This window comes from Rhyacophila brunnea, unplaced genomic scaffold (assembly GCF_057557595.1).
Source record: "Rhyacophila brunnea isolate RB1 unplaced genomic scaffold, BYU_Rbru_1.0 scaffold_18, whole genome shotgun sequence".
Taxonomy (NCBI): domain Eukaryota; kingdom Metazoa; phylum Arthropoda; class Insecta; order Trichoptera; family Rhyacophilidae; genus Rhyacophila; species Rhyacophila brunnea.
Window position 1 is genome coordinate 17,276,099 of NW_028232837.1, and position 26,868 is coordinate 17,302,966.

Here is a 26,868-nt window from a genome sequence, read left to right on the forward strand (position 1 = left end):
AAAGTGTTTGAGCTGTTGTCGCATAGGGAGACTGGAAAAAAATGAAATTAATATTAGTGTAATTAATACTACAGCTTTTACTCCGAATAGATTTTTCATATTTCACCTCGACATTGCCGAAATTAACGGAATTTTATTGAAACGAAAGATACGATATTTCAATTATTGACAGTAATCTCTGGCTATGAACTCGTTTTGAAAACAATCATTTATGTTAAATAATAATATTATCTTATAATCATTCTAGAGGTTATAGCGTTATAGCCAAAAATTCCTGTCAATTTTAATAAGTCCATTAACGTAGAATTGTTTTTTTTTTAATTCATGCAAATTTTTTGGAAAAAAACTTTGGAAAATTGCTGATCGATAATAATATTATTCGGCTGTAATCTTTTTCTGCCATTTGTGAATCGTATTGGTGGTTTTGGGATTTTTTTCTTTCCTACTAGCGTTTTTGTATATATTCGTACGGGTATAATAGTAGACATCGGATTGCTTTATATATTTTAACATCGTGTAACACAAAATTATTATAAATTTCAATGGCTAATCAAACTTTTTAATTCAAGAAACCATATTTTCAACAAATACATAGAACAACGACCTTTTTTGAGACTTCAATGTAGAAACCATTGCATGTAGAGTTGGGTATTTCCCGAGAAAATCTCAATCTCGAGATTCGAGATTTCCAGAAAAGAATTCTCGGGAATTCTCGAGATATCGGGAAATTTCAAAAAACCTAAAAAAAATCCTATAATCAGTGTACACTTTTCAAAAAAATATGATTTGTTTCTATTTATGTAAGAAGACAAACAAAATAGAAGTAAGAAAACAAAAATAATTAAAAACATTACTTTATTAAAATGGAATTTCAAAAAACACAGTCTGTCAATCGCTGCGTCTGACAATCACGTACGCTTTTGAGACCCAAAGTTCCCGGATGTTGCAAATGTTGGATGTTGTCTTAATTGTGTTAAATTCCCCGATCAATCTTTGAACGTTTTATGTTTTCTGTCCACTTGTTTTATATAGAAAATTGTTTTTTTCAATTAATATTTGATAATAAAGAAATCCCGAATCCCGAGAAAAGATTCTCGAGATTCGGGATGGAAAATTTCGAAAATTTTCCGAGAATTCCCGAAACCCAACTCTAATTGCATGCACTTTATTTATGAAAGGAAAGAAAAAGACAAGAGTATATTTAAAGACGATTCAATTATTGCCTACAACATCTGAAAAAGTTAATAATTTTAATGAAGTTACTTACGTCGGTAAATTTATTTCTATCTTTAAAGCTGAACATGTTGATTGTAGACATTATTGCGAGAAATGCAGTTAATGGCGTCATAAGTAGCTTGAAAATAATAAATATATATATAACAACATTAGTTATGAGTTTTAAATAAATATATATCGACTTTAATTGTTTGGTTGGTACCTAATAGTATACCTACCCCAACATTGTTATATTTTTTGGATTGCTTAAAATTAATAAAAGGGGCATAAATATACTTCAAAATACCCTCATGGTATTTGTAACAAATTACATGGTAAAATAAATGGTGCCCCGCCCCTATCAGACAAACTAATATAACCGAAACCAATGTGTTAATGGTAAAAGGTGAATGCATTCGTTATTGTATTATTTGTATCGATTTTTGCAATATTTCCGAAATAGTATATCGTCATTAATATCTTGTGAGGCTACAGACATCGCTGTATGAATAATATAATAATTCAATTCGCGTTAGTTGACGACGGAAAGTGTATGTGACCAAGAATAATGTGTATCGAGATTCTGTGAATTTTGGTGCCCCTAAAATACGATATAAACGTTAATTCTGCATTATGTATTACGATTACAATATTATCGATCGAGGGCTACAAAGAGTGGTTATTAAACAATCCCCGTACATATACTCAGTTTTCGAGCGATACATTTTTCACATAGTTTATATTATATTAATATGTTACCTATCTAAAATCATTAAAAACTAAGATAATTTTGTAGCACGCGTTGGTTATATAGAATCGATCTTCGGTATTTTGACCATATTAACGCTTTCGCTGCTGAAGAGATAATGAGATTTTAATTGCCCCCTTTAAAATGCACGTTAATTACATCGATCGGCCGCCTGGTCATTACGCGCCGTGTGCGTCTTCCGCGTCCAAAGTATTAAGGATCGATCCTATATAAATGAAAAAGATTTTATGTTAAGTATTCATATATTTTTTTTTTAAGTTTATTTTTTATAATCGGATAATGTGTGATATATTGTATTATAATGGTAACGCCAATTGGGAGGGCAATAAATCTGTTCAACCAAATCACTTCGGATATTGACATATTCCACCCGTGAGGATGAGTATAGGTGGGCATTCTTTTATAAATTCTTAAAATAGGGTCTGCTTAGCTCATTCGGTGTACTTCCTTGTATCTAGTTTATAATGTGTTGTATTTACACTTTTCGGTACTGTTAGGTTATACGGAATACAGCGGAAAACACATTTTGAAAATAGCCGATAAACTGGATTATTTGTTAGGTTAACCCAACCAAACCTAACCTAACCTAATTTAACCTAAACTAACCCAAACTAACAAATAATCCAGTTTATCGGCTATTTTCAAAATGCGTTTTCCGCTGTATTCCGTATAACCGAACAGTACCCACTTTTCTACTATTTAATAACTTAACATTGATCTATTTATTTTTTATATAATACTTTTCGGTACTGTTAGGTTATACGGAATACAGCGGAAAACACATTTTGAAAATAGCCGATAAACTGGATTATTTGTTAGGTTAACCCAACCAAACCTAACCTAACCTAATTTAACCTAAACTAACCCAAACTAACAAATAATCCAGTTTATCGGCTATTTTCAAAATGCGTTTTCCGCTGTATTCCGTATAACCGAACAGTACCCACTTTTCTACTATTTAATAACTTAACATTGATCTATTTATTTTTTATATAATACTGTTTTAGTATTATTTATTTTTTTCTAAATGTCATGTTGTAAACGTCTTAAATTAACAATTTGTAATGCTCACTATATGTAAATTTAAATTTTTTTTTTTGAATAAATAGGTATCTTGAGCACAACGGTGCCGAAAGATGAAGATCGCAGCAATTTTAATTTAAACACATTAAGTCACAATCACTTTGATATCGAATATTTTTTTTAAATTTAAAGAAATAAATATGCACTTAATCCATTTAAATGAATAAGTTATAAATATTATGTTGTTCACATACCTCCACGTTATAAACTGAATTTATTATATCCACATTATTTTCTAATATAATATACAATCTCATTTCACTTTCTGTATTAGATTTGATATTTACTTCCTCCAATCTAAATTCTCTACTCGAAGAAACTAAGTTTTTTGTAATGAAAAATAGCAGTACATTTGATCTTGAATATTCAAGTTCGAGATATTTGTAGCGCTTACACAGTCGCATGTTAAGTTTTTGAAAGTTGAAAACAGTAACTAAAACTCGCTTCGAAACTTGCGTTACGGTGAATGTGTTCTTTATTGACAGAATAAGGACATAAATATGTACGAATTTGTTAAGATATCGCGACATTACGAAGATTGTGACTATCCCTATCATATGAGAGAATATGCTTATGACGGTGACGAGAAAGTAATGTCTTTTCACGTGTAAAATGTCCTTAGCTAAAGTCATATTTTTAAAAAGCTTGTCCTGTTTCGCGGCATTCACAATCAAATTTCGAATCCACGAGACCAGCGCCGTAGTTACCCGAGTGTAGAAAATCAAATTATATACGATTATCATTGTAGGGGCAAAATACTCATATTCCGGAAAATCTACAAAGAAACTATAGACGAAAACTCCACTAGTTAATATAATTAAAATTGCAATGTGGATTTTTATAAATCTTTTTTTCATCGTCTTAAATTCACCATTACTGTTTGTGAGAATTCCTAACGCTTGGTAAATGATATCTAACATTGTTAATTTTTTAAAACTTTAACCGTGTGTTATGTATGAAGAATTAATACACATTGAATCATATTTTTATTATCTCGTATTTGTAGAATAAAACGGAGTATTAAACGATTTATAATTTGTCACACAAATTATGCATTGTAAAATTTGATTTTAATTGAAGGCGTGTTATTCTTTTATTTAGTCAATATGAAACCAATCGTATAATAACAGGATAATCAATCACCGTGTTAATAATTATTGTATATATTGTGACTAGTTTGACTAACAAGCCATCTACTTAATTATACAGCTCAGCTTTTACGGACTATGACCTCTGATCTATAAGAGACTAAACCGTTTGACCAATCAATGTACCTGGATATAGCATTAAATATCTATCTTCTTATCAGAAGCCTTCTCTATATTTAATTTTTAATTCGATATTTGACCGGGCCAGTATAAGATGCGCTGAAAATGATGCTGTCCTATTCGACAAATTAATCGAGGACATTCAAGAGACAATCGACAAGGCTGCACGACAATCACCTCGCGTTGGTTTGAAGATCAACGCGAAGAAAACAAACGTTTTGTGCAATAGCACCTGTCCTGATGTAAATTTCCCCCTCATTAGCGATCACGTACCTGTCTATGGGTACTCATCACTTTGCAAAGAGAGCTCGCTATCCGAATGGGAATGGAAGGAGCAACATTCAACTCGATGCGGAGTGTCTCAATCTGAGTGAGCTTCGAGAACAGACACTGTGTGTGCGGTGACTTCAAAAGTAACGAGGAGATAAGAGAATAAAGCAAACAGTGCTGCGGATGCCAGAAAAGAACTTTAACATGACTTTCAATTTTCAATTTTAATTTATTTTACATATTGTGGACATTACAAATTATAAGTTTAAGACGTTCACAACATGACATTTAGAAACAAATAAATATTATTAAAAAAAAAGTATTATGTAATTTGTAATTATGCAATATTAAGTTATTCTATAGTATAAATGTGTAAATACAAAAAATATTAAGTATATAGGTACAAGGAAGTACACCGGATGAGTTAAGCAGACCCTATTTTAAGAATTTATAAAATAACGTCCACCTATACTCATTCTCACGTAGATGGAATATATCAACATCCGAAGCAATTTGGTTGAACAGAGTTATTGCTCTACCAATTGGCATCACCAATGGCAGGTTAGTTCTGCTCCTCGGGAGAACAAACAACTGATGCTCCCGATTTCTAAGATAGTTATCAGGGACACACAAGTCAATATTACCAAGAATGGCAGAGTTCTCATTCACACCACGTATTAGTCGAAAAAAATACGTGGCCAAATATTGATATCTTCTAGCACTTAAACTACAGTATGTTAGCATACCTAAGAGAAAGTCAGTTGGATAAAGCCACGGATAGTATCCATATAACCTCAAATAAAGGAGTCTCAAAAATTTCTTTTGAACTCGCTCCACCATAAGGTCATATTTCAACTGATGCGGGGCCCAAACAATCGACCCACTCTCAAGCCGGCTTCTCACTAAGGAATTATAAAGAATTTTTAATACAGTAACATCCGAAAAGACCCGGGAAGTACGCAAGACGAAGCCCAACATTTGTAGCGCCTTTTTACAAATGATAGCTATATGACCACTAAATGACAGCTTACTGTCAAACGTAATGCCAAGATCCCTTACAGATGGTATTCGCGAAAGAACTCTGCCATTCATCGAATATTGGAAAAATAATACTCGCGAGGCTCTGGTAAATGATAAAATATTGCATTTTTCAATATTGAAGTCCAGTTTGTTACGCCTGCCCCAATCTAATATATTGTCTATATCAAGTTGGAGTTGACGACAATCGTCCAAGGTGACAACTTCCATGAAGAGTTTCAGGTCATCGGCGAACAACAAAAACATAGCATTTTTAATGACCATTGCTATGTCATTTATAAAAATCGTAAACAGCAATGGCCCCAAGTTTGAGCCCTGAGGGACACCAGAAAATGTATTGAACATCTGTGACTGATAGACGCCATACGATACGTATTGTTGACGATTCCTAAAATAGCTCCCGAATAACTTCAGAAAACGATCGGACAATCCAATTAGTTGGAGTTTTTCCAACAGGATGTCGTGATCGACTCTGTCAAACGCTTTTGAGAAGTCATTGTAGGAACAGTCAACCTGATGGCCTCTATCTAGTGCTGACGACACATAATCTACAAATACCATCAGGTTAGTTTCCGTTGATCGGCCAACTCTAAATCCATGCTGCTCATTCATTATAAATGACTCAATTTTTGGATAAATCATGTTATGCATGATCATCTCAAGAACTTTTGCGGGTGCCGAGAGAACAGCCACCGGCCTGTAGTTCTCCACTGATGACTCAGCACCACTCTTATGGATTGGAGTAACCTTTGACATCTTCCACAAATCGGGAAAGATACCCGTCTCCATCACAAGATTAAATATATATGAAAGCGGGCCTTTGACAAAGTCAATACACCCCTTTAAAAAAAATGTTGGGAGATTATCCGGCCCTAAAGATCGTGTGTTCTTTAGCTTTTTAATGAACCTAAACACAATAGCAACATCAATCGGAAGGATATCAATAGATTGGGCACCGCGTGATGGTTTTCTTGACGTTGAGGCAACATCCAGATTCGGACTACTACTTGCGTAGACAGACCTAAAGTGACCGGCAAAAGCCTCTGCCACTCCAGATCCGGTCACCTCTTCGCCTTTCCAACTCATTGAATTGGCAAACCCACCATCCCTTCTTAAAGATTTAACATAGTCCCAAAACGATTTAGAATTTTCGCGGATGCAATTTTCTACTGTTTCTATATGCGCTCGATAGGCCAGTCGAACAGCTTGCCGCACTCTTGAGCGATAAAGACTAAACATTTCATAGTCTTGCTGAATATGCTTAGTCTTCCAAGTTCTATGGTAATAATGTTTGACCCTAATGTCCCCGACAATTTCCCGAGAAAACCACCTCGGGTATCGCCTTCCACCACGACATGACGACTTCCTTGTAAAACACTGGTCAAAAATATTATAAATAATGTTGTAAAAGTGCTGTACCGCGTCATTCACGTCACAAATTTCATACAACTCACTCCAATCTACCTCACCCATTAATGAGTAAAGTAAATCGAAGTTTCCCCCTTCAAACTTCCACCCCCTCTGCAGATTTATTCTGTGTGAGGGAATGTTAGTCCTCTGAATGAGAGTTGGACGAAAATCGTGTAAAAAAGATAAAGTAGGGTGATACGCATCTTCTCGTACGATCGGTGATATACATCGCGAAATCGATATTTTAACGTTGCTAAAAATCCTGTCTAGAAACCCATTAGCAGAGTTAGGAACATCATTGTACTGGGAAAATCCAAAAACAGCACACAGAAATTCGAGTTCGCTCTTGACCCTTTCACTGCTGCGCGCTGAATTCAGGTTAAAATCTCCCATTACAATAATCCTTCTATCCCTAATTAAGATGTCGCTAGACAACATTTTCCCAACAAATAGTTTAAACATCTCCAATTCACTCGCTGGAGGAAAATACACGACACAAACATACGTGGTCACTCCGTTACAGGTTAGTTTTACCCAAAGGTCCTCATTAAGAGTCTGTCTTGTCTGTTCTTTAAAAGCCAAACGGTTTCCGGCGTCCTGGAAAGCCGTTAAATACTATCTATAGAGTGAGAAGAGAGACACAAGAAAACTGGCGAGCGACATGGGTATGGGTCTTGGAGGCACCGTGCGGTGTCGATATGCTCTAGCTAAGAGGCGGACATGGTTGAAAAAGAAATAGAGTATATGATTGACATCCTGCACTTCACCGTGGGCAAGCGAGTCTCATCGCGTAGAATGCCTTACCTTTATATGTTTGTTTTTTTATTATTATTTTGGTTCACAGTTTTAAACTTAACAGCGGGTTTGCAATTGGCCACATAGGTATTACTTACTTACTTATTTTACCCTATCACGCTTCAGCATTACAGTACAGGCCAAACACAATATCGCCCCATATTCCACATATCGTGCCAAATCAGACGTGAAGCAGGTGAATCGTTATTGTAGCAATGCAGCATGATGAGACACGGCTGTCTACAATGCTGGAATCTGCTGTTCACCACAAGATGTAGGTACAGCACTAATTCGCAAACGCATTCATTACTAGAGTCTGTCTTCTATAAGCTGGCATGCCGGTTTCCCCCCCCGCTTCAGCATTCAACTCGTTCCCTCCCATTGAAAACTTGCAACAGTTGAACGCGGTGGCACAATGCTTTCCGTGTGACGTATACGCCAGTTTATAGAATACAGACACTAATACCTAAGTACTGGCACGACTACCTATGAACTTCGGTGTACATTCAAGATGCTGCTTAAACGTTAATTCTCAAAACTTAGGCCATGGTCAGAGGCAAGGTCTCACATGTAGCACACATGCATTTAAAAACTGCCAGCAAAGAATACAGCAGTGGCATCGATGTGACTTTTGGTTGGTTTAATAAAAACCCTGCATTACGGTGCGAATTATAGTACAAGCATTTCCCAGAATAAAACATGTTTACATTTACGACGTGCCTTGTACCTACATCAAGGTTAATAAAATAATCTAATTAATTCTAGTAAAAAATGACATAATCTAATCCAAACCAAATCCATTATAAAATAGCATAACATTTGGTCCACAATTCATGTTAATATAATATAGGTATAATCGCTAAATAAAAAATAAAATTGATTCGGTCGATTATTTGTATAAATATGGGCCTACGTAGTGTCGTAAATTTCACGTACCGAAACTTCGCTCCGGTCCATTTCAAGCCCTTTTTGTTCCACGACTGGTTGAAATAGTGTACATTTTTTATAACCATACATACATAAATTAATGAACGTATTTATTTAGGTGACAACCACTTGAATAACAATAAAAGAATATACTGACAGCTTGGTATTGTCTGAACTGTTTGCATATTATAAATTAATTTAGTTTTTATTGTATGTTAGAGGATAAACCACGGAAGTCCAGTTTTTACCGTTTCTGAGTTAAATATGCAGAAAATTTTATATCATTTCATTACACAAATGAATGAAACACTGAAGTCCATGAGTAGTAAATTAACCGATACCTATAGCTAATTAAAAAATCACTGAAGTCCAATTTACTTTAGTGCATAAACAACGGGTATCCTTTTTACGATGTTTATGCTCTAAGAAAAATGTTAATAAACCATTATAATAATTCCATAAACACGGAAGTCCAACAAAAAATAGGTAGGTCCATATTATTATCTATACTATAATTTTCGTTTTTCTTTGTAAAATCCACACGCAGTCGGGTTTTGACAACATTTGGACAGTAGATGGGGGTCGACGAGCCGGAGTGCGTGGTCGGAGTCTCAAATTTCAGATTTAATCCATTGCACCCCGGGGACAGTTTTACGGTTTTTACGGAAAAAAAAGTCGCCGCGTACAAGGTCTTGTAACGCGGAAGTTAATGCTGCAACCCCCATTTTTATTGAAAATGTCGCTAAAATGTGTACATTTAAAAAATATTGGCGTTTATTTCAGCTTGATCGGATGTGAAATGGCAAAGTTAGATGCAAATAATTTTAACAGGCATGTTGGCGCGGGCGACGTGTTACGCGTAGATAGGAATGCTTCACTCACGGACAATAATTGTGCGAGGCGAAGAGCCGGAGTGCGTGGTCGGGGTATCACATTTCGGTTTTAACTTATATCTTAAGTTATCTAGGTTTTATTTATATCTTAAGATGGCGCTGGTTATCTACGTTATAAGGCGAAGTTCTCCGATGAAGATTTCCAAACTGTGGACCTCCGACCTCTGACCTTCTCGCTCGCCGTAAATCGCCGCAAACTTGTAAAAGCTGACAAATTTCCCTCCGTAGATACCAAGTCGCAATGGCCGATCGGTCCAACTGAGGGTCAAACCGACATGAGAAGCTCTTCCCTTTCAACCGACATATGGGGACATTCCCAGAGGATGTGATTGGCATCCTGCAATTCGGCACATAAGCAAGTCGGAGATTCTATTAGGCCAAGCTGACAGAGCTTCGAGGCAAAACCACCGTGTCCGGTTAAGATCTGCAAACTATGAAACAATGGATATCTCGAGAAATTCAAGAATTTTATGATAGAATTCCACATAATTCCTCATCAGCTGATGTCCCGGAGAATGACCAGAAATAATTCTCATTGCGTTGATTTTTTTCTAGAGCAATAATAAATTTCAAATAATGTTGTACTTATGTAAATTTAAAAAATATATATTATTCCTTTTCATATTTAGACTTACTGAAATATTTTGTATAATAATTATTAATAATTATATGATGCACAGGAAATAATTTATACCTATATGGACTTCCGTGTATTATCTATAGGTGAAGTATTGCTTAGTGGTACTTCTACAATATGTGTTAGAACGTAAAACACGGAAGTCCATTAATTTATTAATTCTAAATGATTTGGTCTTTCTATCCATACTATGGTCAAAAATAAATTTAATTATGAATGATACCGTTTACAGACCCTAGTTATTATAGTTATTAAAAGAGTTATAGAGTTTGAAACATTTAACCTACACAAAAATCACTCTCCTGAACAAAAGTCCAAACGTGACTTCCGTGGTTTATCCTCTAACGTATTGATATTATATTTTATTATACTTGCTAAGTTATTAGATATTTCTAAATTGAGTCTTATTTTGAATGTTGCGTTTCAACAGTGAACAGTTCGTTTACAATGATAAAGATTCTGTACAGAATTTTCGGAATTTTCGTTTACAGCAAAGATGAACGTAGTTTTACAAAAATTAATATTGCCACAAAAATCTATGTTTCTCTATTAATATTTGTCACATTATCACTTATGATCTATGGATTAATTAATACTAAAATCAAACAAATAGCATCTGTCATGAATATCATTTACACGATTCCTAATTCAATAAGAAGTATAACTTCGATTCTTTCTTGGTGTTGGGTGTTCACAGAAAACCCTAAAAGGCATTTTAGGTTATGGAAAAATATGCGTTTCATTCGGGAAATTTTAGCACTGAATTATTACACTTCTGTATACAGGTTTATTTTAATTTTGCATATAATCGGGTTTATCGCTTCAATATCACTAACGATTTGTTTAAAAGATATAATTTTAATATATACAATTATAATTATGCTGAGAAACGTTTTTGCCGCAATTCAAATGTCCTCAAAATTACTAATTACAGTTTTGGATATTAAAAATCTAAATAAAAACCTGTGTCGTTGTGTGGGTAACTTTGATACGACAATATTTCGGTCAAATTTATTTTTCTGTTTAATAACTGGGTTGACAATGTCAAAACACAATACCGCGAAATCAAGAACTAACCGTAAACTAGAAAATATAGAACTGTTTTTAAATATCCGTACTGTTATATTAGATAATATTGAGATAATTAACTCTACATACCGCATTGAGGTAAGTTATAGAAAATATAAGGTATGTGTAGAATACTAATTACTTGATAATAAGTGTATTTCGGAAATTATTAAAAAAAAACCTACTGATATCTCGTATTTTATTAAATCTGAAAAGCTTTTTTTTCAGCTCCTTTTGATGCCTCTGGTGTCATTTCTATCGACGGTGTCATCTGTCAATTTATTCACGCTTTTACAATACGGTACATATAAAATGGTAAGATGCTTTTAAGACACCCATCTTTGTTTCTATATGTTATGGCAATTGAATGTAATATTATATTTTCATTGTTTAAATTATATTCCTATTAATGGGTGAACAATGATAAATTCAACGTATATCAGTGTATATTTTTTTTCATTGCGTCCAAAATATTAAGTAATAAATTAGATGAGTATGTTGTTCACTTAATAGTTTCTTTTTTAATTTCGTTATCAAACTTGTCACAGCTACCCTCATTTCCGGCTGACAAGGGAAGAGAAGTGCTGTCATATCCGATTTCTAAATGTGAAACTTCTTAATTAATGTTCGTGATGAAATGAACAAATGATTTTATTGATGTCGTATTAAAAGAAACACTTACTAGTAGATATAATATTATTAAATTGTGCACAATTTTTAACAGTTTATGTTATGCTTCTACTTCCATCTACCATTATCTATATATGGTACCAACCTTTGCTTCATTCAAAGTAATTTTAACATAATTAATATAAAAAAATATGTTCGGAAATGTTTAAAAAAATAATTTCTTTTCGGTAGCTCCCCCCCACCTTTAATGAAATATCTTGCTCTTACCTGTGCTGTCAACAGATCCGTTCGAACCAAGACAGACGAATAGTTCTCAAATTAATATAATTTATTGGTTCACTTGCCGTCAGCAGTTTTGAATAACGCTGACTCGGTGAGAAAGACAAGTTTGTTGGAAACATAAGTTTGTTCATTACATATATTTTTGCATACAAACTTCATGCAATCAAATTACTTCTTGCAAATAAGCACTTTTTCACCTTATTAACTATTATTAATGTTTATTATATTAATGTTTTTCTCACTAAATGCCTGGGATACTTATTTTAACCGTGTTGAGTTAAATAAAAAGGCTAGAACAATCGAACAAATAGCTCACTCGATCTTCTCACTTCGTAAACAATAACTCCACATTATATCTCGCTAGAGAACTTAGTGCCTCGGGCAATTAATAATAGAATCATTTGTCTTTATTTAATCGATTGGGATTATCGTGCATTAATTCAATACTCAGCGCCCTTCGGACCACAAGTACAAAGCTCCACCTGAAGTACAGTTTTTACTAACCTAAAACGTTGTTCATCTTGAATTGCAAATACGAAGATTGTGGTTGTTTCTTTAGCAGAATCCGTAGGGTATGGTATCATAGACTATACTTTAACTAGCACGCTGTATCAGTATATCTGTATATATATGTAAAATTCCATTGAATATTAAACGCAAGTAAGTATTGTGGTGAGGGTTAGATTCATTTTCAGTCGTGGGAGAACAGATTTACTGTACGAGGTCACGTAAATTCTTATATTAAAAATATACAAATTTTCAGCAAGCCATAGAAACCGCGACACTGCTAATGTGGAGTATGACCAATATGCTATATTTATTGGTTCTGGTATTTATTGGAGAATGTTGCAGTATTTTCAACCATTCTACTGAAATAATCATCAGCAAGTTGATACTCAGCGAAGAACTAGGTAGGTATATGATTTTTTATTATCACAATTCACAATGTATTATTCCTTCTTCTGCTCTTTTCAATGTATCAGGGTCGCTGCATTAGGCTATTCTATGAATGTAGTCATGTGTACTGTCAGTGTTTGACTACGAATACCGATATATTATGATATGTGTCATTCGATGATAAATAGGTAACTGTTTAATAATATGTTAATAATTGAGACCAGATATTTCAGATTAGTATCGATTTGTAGGTATAATTTATAACGTCGATGGAGTTAAATATGTATAACCCATTCACTGAGTTGTGGATGCGTTTATTTGAATAATCTAATGAAATATTATATTCTACAAATACACACGTTAGTGCTATTGATACTGACCATACTTGAGCGAATATTACCGTTGTACCCCCCTCGCAGTGAAATGTTTTCACGATCGATACAAAAAAAACTTTAAATTATGTTTGTCTCTCCAATCGAGGTGGTATCAGTAAATATCTATTTTCGCTAAAAGCCACTTGTGACAAATACGTTTTTTCTTATGCGTGTTTTGTTTTTCATGTTTTTCGTTATGCTCGTCTAGAGTGGTGTTTGCAAGTATTGTTTACCTGAGATACGATTACATTCTGAGGCCGCTTTGATTGAAAAATTTCATCAGTGTGGCTGGATTAATGAGCAGAACAGTATGTTAAAAAAAAAGAAAAAAACTGTTTCATGTGCACTGTCTTTTTTAAGTCTTATTATAATAATTATCATTTGGTTTGCTTACAGATTTCCAAAACCGTTCATCTCTAAAGAGTTATCAATACCGTAACAAACATCGAAATAAAGATGTCAGAGCATTTAATATGTTCAAAATAGATATATCCTTTTTGTATACATTCATCGCAGGTTTGGCTACGTACACAATAATTTTACTACAGCTCTCTGGTAGCAAATGATGCGACAGATATTTTTTAAACGTAAGTAAATGTTTGCCTTAAAATTAAGTCGTCGAAGAAAATTCATGATTAGGATAAACTTTTTTTTTCGTTTTCCGTATATAGATTAGAGTATTATAAGAATATTCTATATATTGGCGTAATATTCTATCAATTTAATTGCATCAATTTACTTAATGTTCCGGGTATGTATAACTATTGGACGTGTTCAATATTGAAACACTACACTCAATTAGTAGGTACTTAACTTTAACGCGACCATAATTATTATTATGGAAATCGATTTTCACTTACAAACACTTCATAGGTTTATTAATATAATATTCTTCAAAAGGAAGACACCTATGGATTTTCAAACGTTTCAAAAGCTAATTTTGGATTCATACTCCACACTGTTTCAATACAATTGAACATACCTACTTATACTTTTAAAATAATAATTAATACGTTGCGACCATATTCAGTATTTTATACTTTGATTTATTTGAAATAAAATATTCCAGTGCCGGATAGTTTATAGTAAATATACGTTCTGTGTAGCTTGTTTCCTCTTCAGAGCAAAAATACGCACGTTTTAAAGTATTATCCTGCCATTTCTTTTATTAGTTAGGTTACTAAACTTCGATACATTAAAACTATTCATGTTTATAAATCGAACATTAAAAAATAATTAACAATACTATATTTTAACACTAAAAACGATATTTTAACAAAGCAGGCTGTACCATTTTTAACCAAACACCGATAAACTGATTTCACGTCAGTGACGTTTAAGTTTATTACATCTTATTCTAACTCATGTCTTTTGTCACTAAAGGCTTTTTATTTTCTTTTTCGCATTCACATACAGTTTTATTCAGACCTCTGCATACTCAAATATTTTATAACTTCTCTCGGTCTAATCAGTCGGTTACTTTCGTCTATGATTGAATCAAAGAATACTTTTATTCAATTATTAATTCGCAATTAAATTTCATTTAAGTATTGTTGTAAAAATATTTAATCAGGTATAATGTTGAGACTTTGCTACAAAATATTTGGCATCTTCACGTACGACAAGAAAAACTTCACCAACAACGTTGACATTTGGGCGAAAATTCATTTTGTTTTTTTGCTCGCGTACATGGGGGTATCTTTATACTTCGGATTACAAACACCCCTCGGAAGTCTCTCGCCCATGGCAAAAATAATGATTTCTGTGTACCTCATTATATTTTTTGTGCGAATTGTTTCCGTAATTCTTTCATGGGTTCTTAACTTCTGTATAAACCGTAAAAAACATTTAAAACTTTGGAAAAATATGCATTTTCTTTTAGACACTTTCGCAATTGAAAGATATTCATCCGTAATTAAAATAAATATATTTTTTCACGTCGTAATTTTTTCTATTGTAATAATAATGTTGGCGAGTCTGAGAGATTTTATTCCCATATCGGGGATTTTTGTAACTCTAAAAAGTGTATTTCCCATTATTCAAGTATATATTAGAGTCATTATCACTATCTTTCATAAACATAACCTTAATTTATTTCTTTGCAATTATTTTTGCGATTTTAATTGTATGGAATACTCCGAATCAAATCTATTAATATATATCGTAACCAAACTAAACGCGTCGTGCAAAATTTTCGCTGGACGAAAAAGAATCCGTCAAATTTTCCATTTGTTTTTGAGTGTCCATTCAAAACTATGTGATAATATTGAACTTATCAACTCTTTATACGGTATGGAGGTTTGTATTTTTTAACGTCTTAAAAAAACAATATTGGTACTTTCTTTTGCCAGTAATACGTAGTATAAAAACTGTAAAAATAAAACTATCATTATATGAAAGAACTTTATTTGATTTACTCTATGGTTGACAAATTAAAATAAAAATTAACATAATATTATGGAAAATAATTGTTTCAGTTTGTTTCTACTGCTTTACTTGCATTTCTTACGACTATTTCGTCTATCAATACTTTGAATTACTACTATACAAATAATCTTAAAGTGGTGAGTATGAATTATTAGATATGTTATATATTTTCGAATACAAAACCATTATTTTTGAGAATGAATAAGTAGTAGGTAACTACAACACGATATAATATTTGACAAGACAAGAAAATTAAACAATTTAAAATTGTGATTTCACTACCCTTGGGAGGGAAAAGGAGGGTAGTACTGAAAGGCAAGACCAAGCTAATCTGCTATACAGATGGCAAATTATACGAATCCGAAACCGCGTGTTCATGTAGTACGTGTAAGAATCATTGTATGTGACCTGAAGTCATACGGATGTAAGTAGATATTGTCACGATAATTGCATTTCAATGGTTTTTCCCATTTGTCATTTTTTTGTGTTTTCAAGTAGTAATTTATTTATACTACAATATATTTTTACAGACATCATTGCAGATCGTTTTGATAGTCACATGGACATCCTGTGATTTTCTATTTTTATTTTTCCTGGTGATGACTGGAGAAGCCGTTGAAAATATTGATCAAACATCGGTTGTTTTAATAACTAAATTATTAATCCATCAAAAAATAGGTTAGTATTCTTAGTTATTGTCTTTGTCATAATATTATATACATACAATCTATATCAACCGTAGTTACAAAAATGATGATAATTTTACATATCATGTAATCATTACTTTAGTTTTGAAAGTAGGGTGTTTTCAAATTATGTATGTTCAGTATAATATAGAATGTTACGTTATAAAGACGAAATATTTTGAGTGATCCGTGATGTCGTTTAGTAATTAAGGCACTTAATTGATACCTACCTTGATTTAATATACAAAAACCGATAGCCAACATTATTAACGCAATTTGATATCTAAGCATTTCATATAAGAATTACTAGTTAAATTCGTTGTAATTAAGTAGGATGCCCGTAGGTTAATTGGAAAAGCACACTAATAAATATTTTGGCTATTGTTACAATGGCTCGAACAAACCCCAAATTCCTAATTTTATATCTTTTCCGACCACTTTCTCATTATAGAAAGAAATAATAAAAATCGTTTATAATTTGTGTTTTTTTTTTCAGATATACAGGAAGGCCGAAGCCTTAAGAGATTTCTTAAATTAAAAAGTTGCACAAGAAGCAGATTGCGTGCAATCAACATGTTTGACGTCAATTTTTCCTTTTTATATGTATTTATGGGCTCGCTAACTTCATATCTCATAATACTATTGCAGCTTTCTAAATAGATTCGATTACATACATACCTGTATTTTTATCATTTAACATTTTTAAGAATAAATAGAACCATTTGCAACATGAAATATAATTTTCTTTATTCTACGGCTCATAGAAAATAAAGAGGAGGACCTTTTTTTTTTAAAATACAAACAACTTAAGAAGAGCCCAGTAGATAAATAAAAATAAATTAACCACATCAATACCAGTGGCTGTACCAGTAGATGCCGTAGTTGAGGCACGTCCCCATAAATAATCGATAACGTACCTACTACGTAAGAATATCATGGAGGTATTCTGCGTGCAATCGTTTGATTAATTTTACTTTACTCTTCACTTCTTTTTAAGGTTTTTTGTCATAGTTTTTTGATAATATATTATATACATTTATTGTTCACCAGGATGTAACACCACACACCATACTACTACTACTACTTCATGTGTGACCATTGAGATTCAACTAATTACTAGAAGAAAACAAATAAATGGTAGTCTATCACGTAAACTTGCTATAATACCATTGCTATACTAAAAAAAACTATTATTGTAGTCGCAAAAAAATAAATCATCGATTTGCATTTAAAATATTTGCTTGTATTAGCATTAACAGATGACAATGTAAAATAGTTATTTTAAACATATGTAAGTATAAGATTATTTCGGAATCATGCTATTTGAATTTTTACTTTAACGAAGTATTTGATTTAGAATAAAAATACCATTGAAGTATTTTAAAAGAAATATATACAATTTACTTTGTCTAGTAGGTACCTACTTGTAACCTACATGCCCGAGAAAAAAGAGGAAAACAAAAAGTATCATTTTTGTCGCGTGGGCACACATACATGCATTTTTTTACACATGTGTTTCAATACATTTTGTAAAAAAAAAAAGTTTATTAAAACGCGTGAATTGTATATAACGATCGATAAATGTATCAAATGTTTATCTAATTAATCAAATTACTTACCAAATGAATTGTATATATGTAATATGTCAAAAATGTGACAAATTTGTGTACATAGTTCGGTAGGTTACGTCATATCATTTAATTGAATTAAAATATTCCTCGAGCGGTATGTTTATAATTTAATAGAAATTACAATTTCCACTTGTTCATAATTGCTTCAATGTGTTTTAAAGAAAATAGAAGTCAATATATCAATATGTTCAGACGGTTATATCTAACAATTGGAATTTTCACTTACACCAAAGAAAATGCGAATTTAGAAGAAAAGAAATCAATGAAAGTGTTTATTATTTTTTTAGTGTTTTTAGTATTTTCTGGTCTTTATTACGCTGCAACGCATCCATCTCATGTTCTATATAACATGGCAGTAATTATGATTATCGTACTAAAGTCGTTATTTTACGTTCGGCTAAATACTGCAGTATTTTCTTGGATATTAAATTACTTTTTCTACCACAAAAAACATTATAAACTTTGGACAAACATGCGAATTATTCGTAAAAATCTTACACTCAGTTATTACCTTTTAATCAATAAATTAATTGAAGGTTTTTATATTTACGCATTGTGTACAACGTTAGCAGTATCCATATATTTACATAATTTTATTCAAGTTTTTTCACTATTAATAACCTTAAAAACGTTTTTATCAGTCGTTCAATTAACATCGAGAGTTCTTGTAGTGTGTTTTAACATACACGATTTTAACACGACCCTATGTAGTTATTTCGATTTCACCAGTCCAGAATACCTTAAATCAAATATGCTGTTTTATTTTTTAACAAAAAAATTTTATTTAAAAAATGAGTCAATAATTATAAAGAGGAAAGAGATAAGCAACCGTGGAATAATTTTGCTTCTAAAAATGCATGCAATTATGTTAAACAATACAGATCTAATCAATTCTATATACAGTATTGAGGTAAGTATTCCATTAATTAAAATTAATAATGTTTCTAAACCAATAAGCTATCAACTGACAGGATACTGTATTTCATTTGCATAATAAAAACGGGATGGTATCTCAGCTACGTAGTATGTGGTTTAGCTCTATCTATATGCATAGACAACTGCATCAGTGAGGTCTCGAGGAGATAGGCAGGTCATTTGTTGCATAGGAACGGCACATAAGAAAGGGTATCGAATTAAGGAACGTATATAACTATTACAACTGTGACTGGTTTTCAATAAAGCTTAGTTTAAATATTAATTGAAACATATAAATAAATTGTTACATTGTAACATATTATAATAATTGTTATGGCGATTTATGACAAAGGCAACATTTTGACAAGGGTGCATCCAAATATATCTGCGCCACAGACCTCGAGAGACTTTTGAGTAGATTTCGTGGTAATGCTCCAAATCTCGGTTGAATATTTTCATATGAATTTTAAATCTTAGGTGTATGTTTGTTTATGATTGCGCAAAATAAATTTAACTAACAATTTGAAAGTAAAAATAAGATAAGACGGCATTCTAACCCTGTATAAGGGCGGCACTTTGCCTAGGAACATCACAGGACTGGGCAAGCCTTTAAATGTCTCTATTCTAATGTATACATATATAATCTTTTTAACACTATAACATGCCTAGAGGTCCAATGACAATAGTGCAGTTTAACAGTAGTAATATAAGTAAAACAATCACAAATAGGTACTTAGGCTTTGAGGAAATCACATAAATATATTGTATCCTCACCGATATCGAACCCGGTGCTCCCGGATGAAAGGTCAGCATTGTATATGTATGCATACCGCTCACCATATCTTGCATGGTTAGCTCAGGACAGCATATTTTTCTTATCTAAAAGTGTCGGGTAATTCAGAGAAAATCCAATATAATATTCTTAGCAATAGTGATTTTTCGTGTATGTAGGTTTATATTATGTTTTTAGCTCAATAAGGTTTATATACAATGGAATTTACATACATTATATTTTGACTGTATTGATTTATCTGATTTTTTAAAAATTGTATTGCTATTTTCAGTTAACTTTTCAACCACTGATAACGTTTCTTAGCACTGTATCTACATTAAATTTATTTAATTATTTCTACATCAATAATCTTGTGATTGTAAGTTATAAATATCCCTATTTAATAATTACTGATTTACCTATTTAATGTTTATGTTTAATTTACTCAAAATGCTTAAACAGCTTAAGCCGAAAATGCATAGAACGCCGAGTAACGTTAAATCGAATTAATATCATTACAATATGCATACACCAAAATACAAAAACAGTTGCTAAACACTTAATTAGTGACATCAAATCGTATTCCTTCATCATTATTGTGGGGTCTAGGACGATTCGGCGCCGGGACAACTGGGCGCCACGCAATCGAATGAATTATAATATGTACTTTTAAAATATATCTTTACTTAATATTATTATTCATATTATTATTTAAATATGCACACGTAATTTATGATTTAATTGTGCATAATATGTTTAAGTTCCAACAAAAAGAGAGTTCTTTCATTTCTATATAAAGCCTCAGGCATGATAATTCTCAGTCCAAAATGTTAAGAGCAAAATGAATTAAAACTACTAAGTAGTAGATAAAAACTGATTAAAATTTCTTGTCTACTTTCTGTATAAAATCGTAACGACGTGTATTTATTTCATTTGACAGTGCGGTGTCCAATTGTCCTGATGCCTAGTTGTCCCATTCCCGTTATTGTGGTCTGTCACGAATAGTAAAACTATACAAACGGCACGATATAAATGAATGTAAACTCTTAATAATAGTTACTCAATCCATTTTTTTAAATTAATAATATGGCAATACAATTCGTACAGTTATTTTTAAATGGCTTCTTTGTGTACGTTTTAAATGTCACAGTGTACATATTATAAATCGAGACGTACTTATTTATTTAATAATGCTAGTGTTACGCATTTGCGTATTGAATCGATTTCGATACCTACTCGATATAATTGACTTTTATCACTAACCAGTAAACGACATTCAAACTATTTACCTGCTACTACTTATCTAGCTAAAATATGAAAGACGTTAGATCATAGGTGGCCAACCCGCGGCCCACTGGGTGTCAACTTGTGCCCCGTGGAGCAGTGAGAAAATAAAAATAATATCAAATGCTGCCGCTAGATGTGCTAATTTCACAAATTGAGATTCGATATTAGCTCAAGATTTTAAAAAGCACCGTGTGCTTTTTGCTGCATTTGCAACGCTATTCTCCGTAGACGTGAATTTATTACCGGGAAATTTACAAATGGAACATTGTGAAATATGTTGCGATGAATAGTGAAAGGAGAAATTCCATCAGGTTGATTTGGAAGAGTTTTACAAAACATATTTGGATAAGGAGAAATTTTCTGCATTTTACAAACATGTTCTAATGATGACTTCGCTATTTGGAAACACTTACACGTGTGAATAGCTTTTTAGTCGGATGAAGCATATCAAATCCCGAGTGAGAACACGAATCACTGATGTGCATTTGGAAAACTGTTTGCGTGTAGAAACAACCTCACTCGATATCGATATTGACGCACATAGTTCTGCCACACAAAATCAAACTTCTCACTAAAATTTATTATTTTTATATTGTTTTGTTTATTTTTTATTAATTAAAAAAGTCTAATCTAATAAATATGTTTCATTCTCATTTTTGTTTTATTTTATTAATATATATATATATGTATAATAAAAAAAAATCGGTTGTGCGGCCCGGTAGGAAATCTCATTTTTAGAATCTGGCCCGGCTGCTGAAAAGGTTGTGGACACCCATGCGTTAGATCTTTCGATACAAACGTCATTAGTCTAATGCGCCAACTATCTGTTTACCGTTCGATAAACACCCTATACACGTCTTTAGTTTTTTACAATTCATGACATTCCATGCATCGCGCTGTAAAACATTAGTGACGTCACATTACTCCCATAAGACTTTCAAAAATAATGTCTCGAGAATAAAATACTCATTAATTCTCGAAAAGAATCGAGATACCGCAAGGTTTACGTATATGCTAGAGGTCATTAAAACAGCGCTAACATACTAGACTTGTCCTAACTAAGTACCACATAGTATATTTATAAATTTTGTATGGTGGTGTAACCACAGAATAGATTAATAAAATAGAAATGTTAAAGCCGTCCCCATGAAACAAGGTTTTTTAAACTTTATAATGGTCATGTCATAAAACCTAAGGAAAATAAAGCGCGCCGACTGCCTTCAAACATTGAATTCTCGTTTCATTTACGTGACAAACTTTAATGCATATTATTATAATACAGAAGTAGTTATTGAAAATAACATATTCTTTAAGATGTGTTTAAGTTTATCCAATATTTTTCCACACTCGAGATCTGTAGCCTTTTATACTACACCCGATAGAGTAAGCCACTTTAATTTTGTGTTCCCTGATAAGAAAAAGTTCCGTAAAATTTAAGAAAATAACTTTGATAACATTTATTATACATTTAAGATTAATTAATTTATTAATTAATTAATTAACACCCACGGTGGCCGCGCGGCTTGAGTGTTGGACTATCACGCCGTGGGTCTCAGGTTCGAATCCTGGGTCTGGCAAGTACACATATTGTTTTTCAATTTGTGTGTGAGTCAGGGTATGGACCTAATAGGTTGAGCAAGTGGCTGACAACCATTTCTCGTAAAAAACAAAGTCTGTTAATACAAACCTCCACTCTGTGGAGGCCCATATGATCCTATTAGGATCGGACACGGTCAATATATATGGAAGATTAATTTTGCAGATAATATAATTAATTAACATTTTTTACATTTATTTTCAGAATAAACTTCGCGTTGTGATGCTTGTGATGTGGTCCCTCGGTGACTTTGCATTTTTACTTATAATGTCATTAGCTGGGGAGTTCCTTCATATCGTCACCACAGAAACGGACACTATTATCAATAAATTGATAATACGCCAGGGCATCGGTATGTTATTATCAAATCTTTTTTCTTTTCTTTTTAAACATGTTCGATCCATAAGAAGATAATACTAGAGTGGGGGCCTCCACTAGAGATTGTATTAACACATTTTTGTTTTTATAAGAAATGGATGTTAGCCACTTGGTCAACAGAAAGCCGATGTATGTAAAAAGTAGGACGTGCAGTTAAACAGTCATCATCATCATTCATCATGTATGGCACTACAACCCTTAGCGGGTCTTGGCCTCCTTCAAAAACCTCCTCCACCCTGGACGATCTAGCGCCAATACTCTCCAGTTGCTTTAACCGAACATTCTTAAATTCCCGATGCAGTCCAGCCATCTCAATTTCGGTCGTCCAGGCATTCTCTTGCCCTCGGGGGTTGCGTACATAGCTTGCCTTGCTGGTATATCCTCCGGCATTCTATAGAGCGCAGTCTCTGCATTTTCTTATACCACACATTATACCTTTACCTCCAAATTCTACTTTCTTGAACAGCCCCAAAGATTCTTCTCAAAATTCTCCTCTCAAAGATATCCATATTTTTCTCATCCTGTTTGCTGAGTGACCAAGATTATTCTCTCTGTTTTAACCATTGGGTCGATATAAAAATAAAATATCCAACAGACTAAATATTATAATTCACGCTTATTCTACAAGAGCATGTCTGGAAGTGACAATAATGTCTATGTCATCCGCGTAGGCAAGAATCTGCACTGGTTTGTAAAGTATAATTCTGTTTGTCTTCACTTTTTAATCCTGGGTCACTATTACAAGTCTCCATTAGTGTTATTAGTGTTTAATTCTGTTAACGGCGAAATGTTTTCGTAAAAAAACATAATGATATTTAGTTGAAACTTAACTCTACTTACATTTCAACATTGTATGACTTACTAGATTATCGTCAGATGGCTTTGATCTAATAATATTGATTGTAAATTATATCAACGAAAGACAGAGATAAACCCCTGACAATACGAGTGCACGAAAACCTGCATTTTTTGCATGAATTTCTTGAATCTATGTACCTACATAATATTACATGAACATTATACCTCCTTTAGAATGACTGAAAAGAAAATTTCTTTATTTCCAGATATGGAGCATCGCTTGACTCTACAAAAGTTTTCAAACACAAACAGACATCGAAAAATCGTACTATCTGCTTTTAATATGTTCAACTTGAACTTCAGCTTCATATATGCATTTACTGGGGCTCTGGCGTCCTACATAATCATCCTTCTGCAGCTATCTAACTTTAACTCTGGAGGAATAGTTACTTTCTAATGGACGCAGTGTGAAAAATATAAATGCCTTCGTAAATGACATTTATAGGTACATAATTAGGTCTCCTCATACATATTTCATTATTCCTAATCAGATAAACACACATCAATGTGATTGGAAACTGAACTCTACCTACATTGCACTAAGTCTATTTATTGAAAAGTAGGTATACGCATATTATAATATTATATAAAACATACTGTACATATATAGTCGAGATGTGTTTTCTATGTAACAGAATACAATATGTAAATGCGTTGTAAAAAGATCCGAGTAACAACATTGACAATCAATAACCAATTATTCTCATTTTCCTTTCATTCATTGATTGACATGATTAGGAAAACACTTCATTTTACTAGCATATTTGTCATTCATACAATGTATTTTTTTTTTGAAAAATAAAAAACTATACTCACTGTCCTACTGTAAAAGTTTTTTATTTTTATTTTTGAAAACATCCCCTATTTTCCGACGTATTTTAAAAAAATGAGAGTGAATGTCTTTATACGAACGTATATTCATGCAAAGTCTGGGTATGCAGTTTAGATTCATCGGATTTATATAAATATGTACCTATGTTATGAAATACGACATATAAATTCATATATATAATTATGTTATTTCTATAAAAGAATAATAGGTCATACTTGATTCCAGATGCATCCGATTTTAGAATCATGTAAGACGCAGTGCCGTGTGTCTTAACCCGCTTATCACTGTTTAGCCGCCTTGTATACGAGATTGCCCCGAGTGATCCATGTTATTTTGAACCAAGAAAAATAACGGAAATGTGTTCGCACGATAACTAGTTAGAATAATATGATGAAAAAAAGTTTTATTTACTAGAATTAGTTGTTGGTACATAGTCTTTTCGCTGAATCTAAACACACATTATAAAATAAACATTATTTGTTTGATATTTCTAATAACATCTCGTTCCATCAAGTGACAATAGTAGTGAAAAAATAATTAATAATATAAAATTAGAGCGCAGGTATATGTATTTTTGACATTTTCGTATAATTTTATCTCGCAAAACGTCCAAAATTCATTATAATTCAGCCAATATTAACGCTGTGACTAGGTACCGGATTTTCTCCCAATTCAGTGTTATTTTTATATTGCAAATTTGTAGCTTTGCCCACATAATACTACGTTATTGTGGTGAAGTATTTAGTTTTTTATATAACATCTCCTATCTATTATTATATCTTAGCCATGATCTTTGTATTAAGTTTCGTTCTTCTCTGATCAGTTTATGACTAAGCGAGTGGTTTAGTTGTTTTGACAAATATAATTCCTGCTCTGTCCTTGTGTAAGTTTTTAATACATATTGTATTCTTTCAATACATACATGTTAGTAAAGTGCTAAATTCTATGTTATCTTTGACTTACTAAAAACTTCACCTGGAACTTCTCTCAGTAAACTCTTTTTTCGTTATAGTTGAAGGTAATCAGGTGAGGTCATGTTACAGTAGGTTAAATGCAGATAGATGTTAAAATATTTTGTTTTCCCTTAGTGTCATACGAAACATCAGCGAAGGGTAAAATACTAATTCGGATTGGCGATTTCACATTCTCCAAGCACAAGGAATGCAAAGATGGCAAAATCAAATGGCGCTGTTCGACACACCATTCGAAGTACTGCAAAGCCAGAATCAGTACGTTCAACGACAAGATTATTTCTGCCACGAACTCTCATGATCACTCCCGATGAACAGACTCCGGATGCAGCAGCATTAAACCAGTGACGCCTGACTTCATATCGGACGCCGTTGAAATGAAATTTAATATAAGATAGTCGTAATAACACTTGCAAAATAATATTAATTCTCCTTGGCTACTTATATATCGAGTGCTTAAAGTCAGACAACGTTATCTACAAAAAAAGTGTTTTTTTTTGAGATAACGTTATTTTACATTTACGGCTACATGATAGTCAAACAACGTTATGTTAATCTTTTAAAGTTTAACGTTAACTACATAAGTTACCCTTGTTTTCATATTTTTTTTAAACTATCCCTATAAATTTTAACATCATCATAAGCAAGATAAATGTACAATACACAATAAATTATAACATATTAACATTAGGTTTTAAATAAACATTTCTCTTGTTGAGTTACAAGAATCTAAAATAACGATTTTTGGCTCTCCTGTAAAGTTGCACTTTTGTAGATAGTGTTGTTTGACACTAAGCCCTCGATATTATTTTAAATATTTATAATCTAACCTAACAAGTTATTATTACATATTGAATTGCTTATGCGAATGTTAGTTTTTTTAAAGATATTGTTTTGATGAATTATTATTTAATTAAGTTTATATGATAGATAATAATGTAATTATAGATAAGTACAG

General features: G+C 32.5%; 1 long non-coding RNA gene across 1 annotated transcript; it reads left to right on the forward strand.

Moving 5' to 3' along the window:
* Positions 1-16,382: 16,382 nt before the first annotated feature.
* Positions 16,383-24,934, forward strand: LOC147073266 (uncharacterized). The gene is made up of 4 exons (XR_015070444.1): positions 16,383-16,661; positions 17,166-17,806; positions 23,076-23,223; positions 24,314-24,934. It is a non-coding gene; the product is annotated as an uncharacterized LOC147073266 (long non-coding RNA).
* The last annotated feature ends 1,934 nt before the right edge of the window (positions 24,935-26,868 follow it).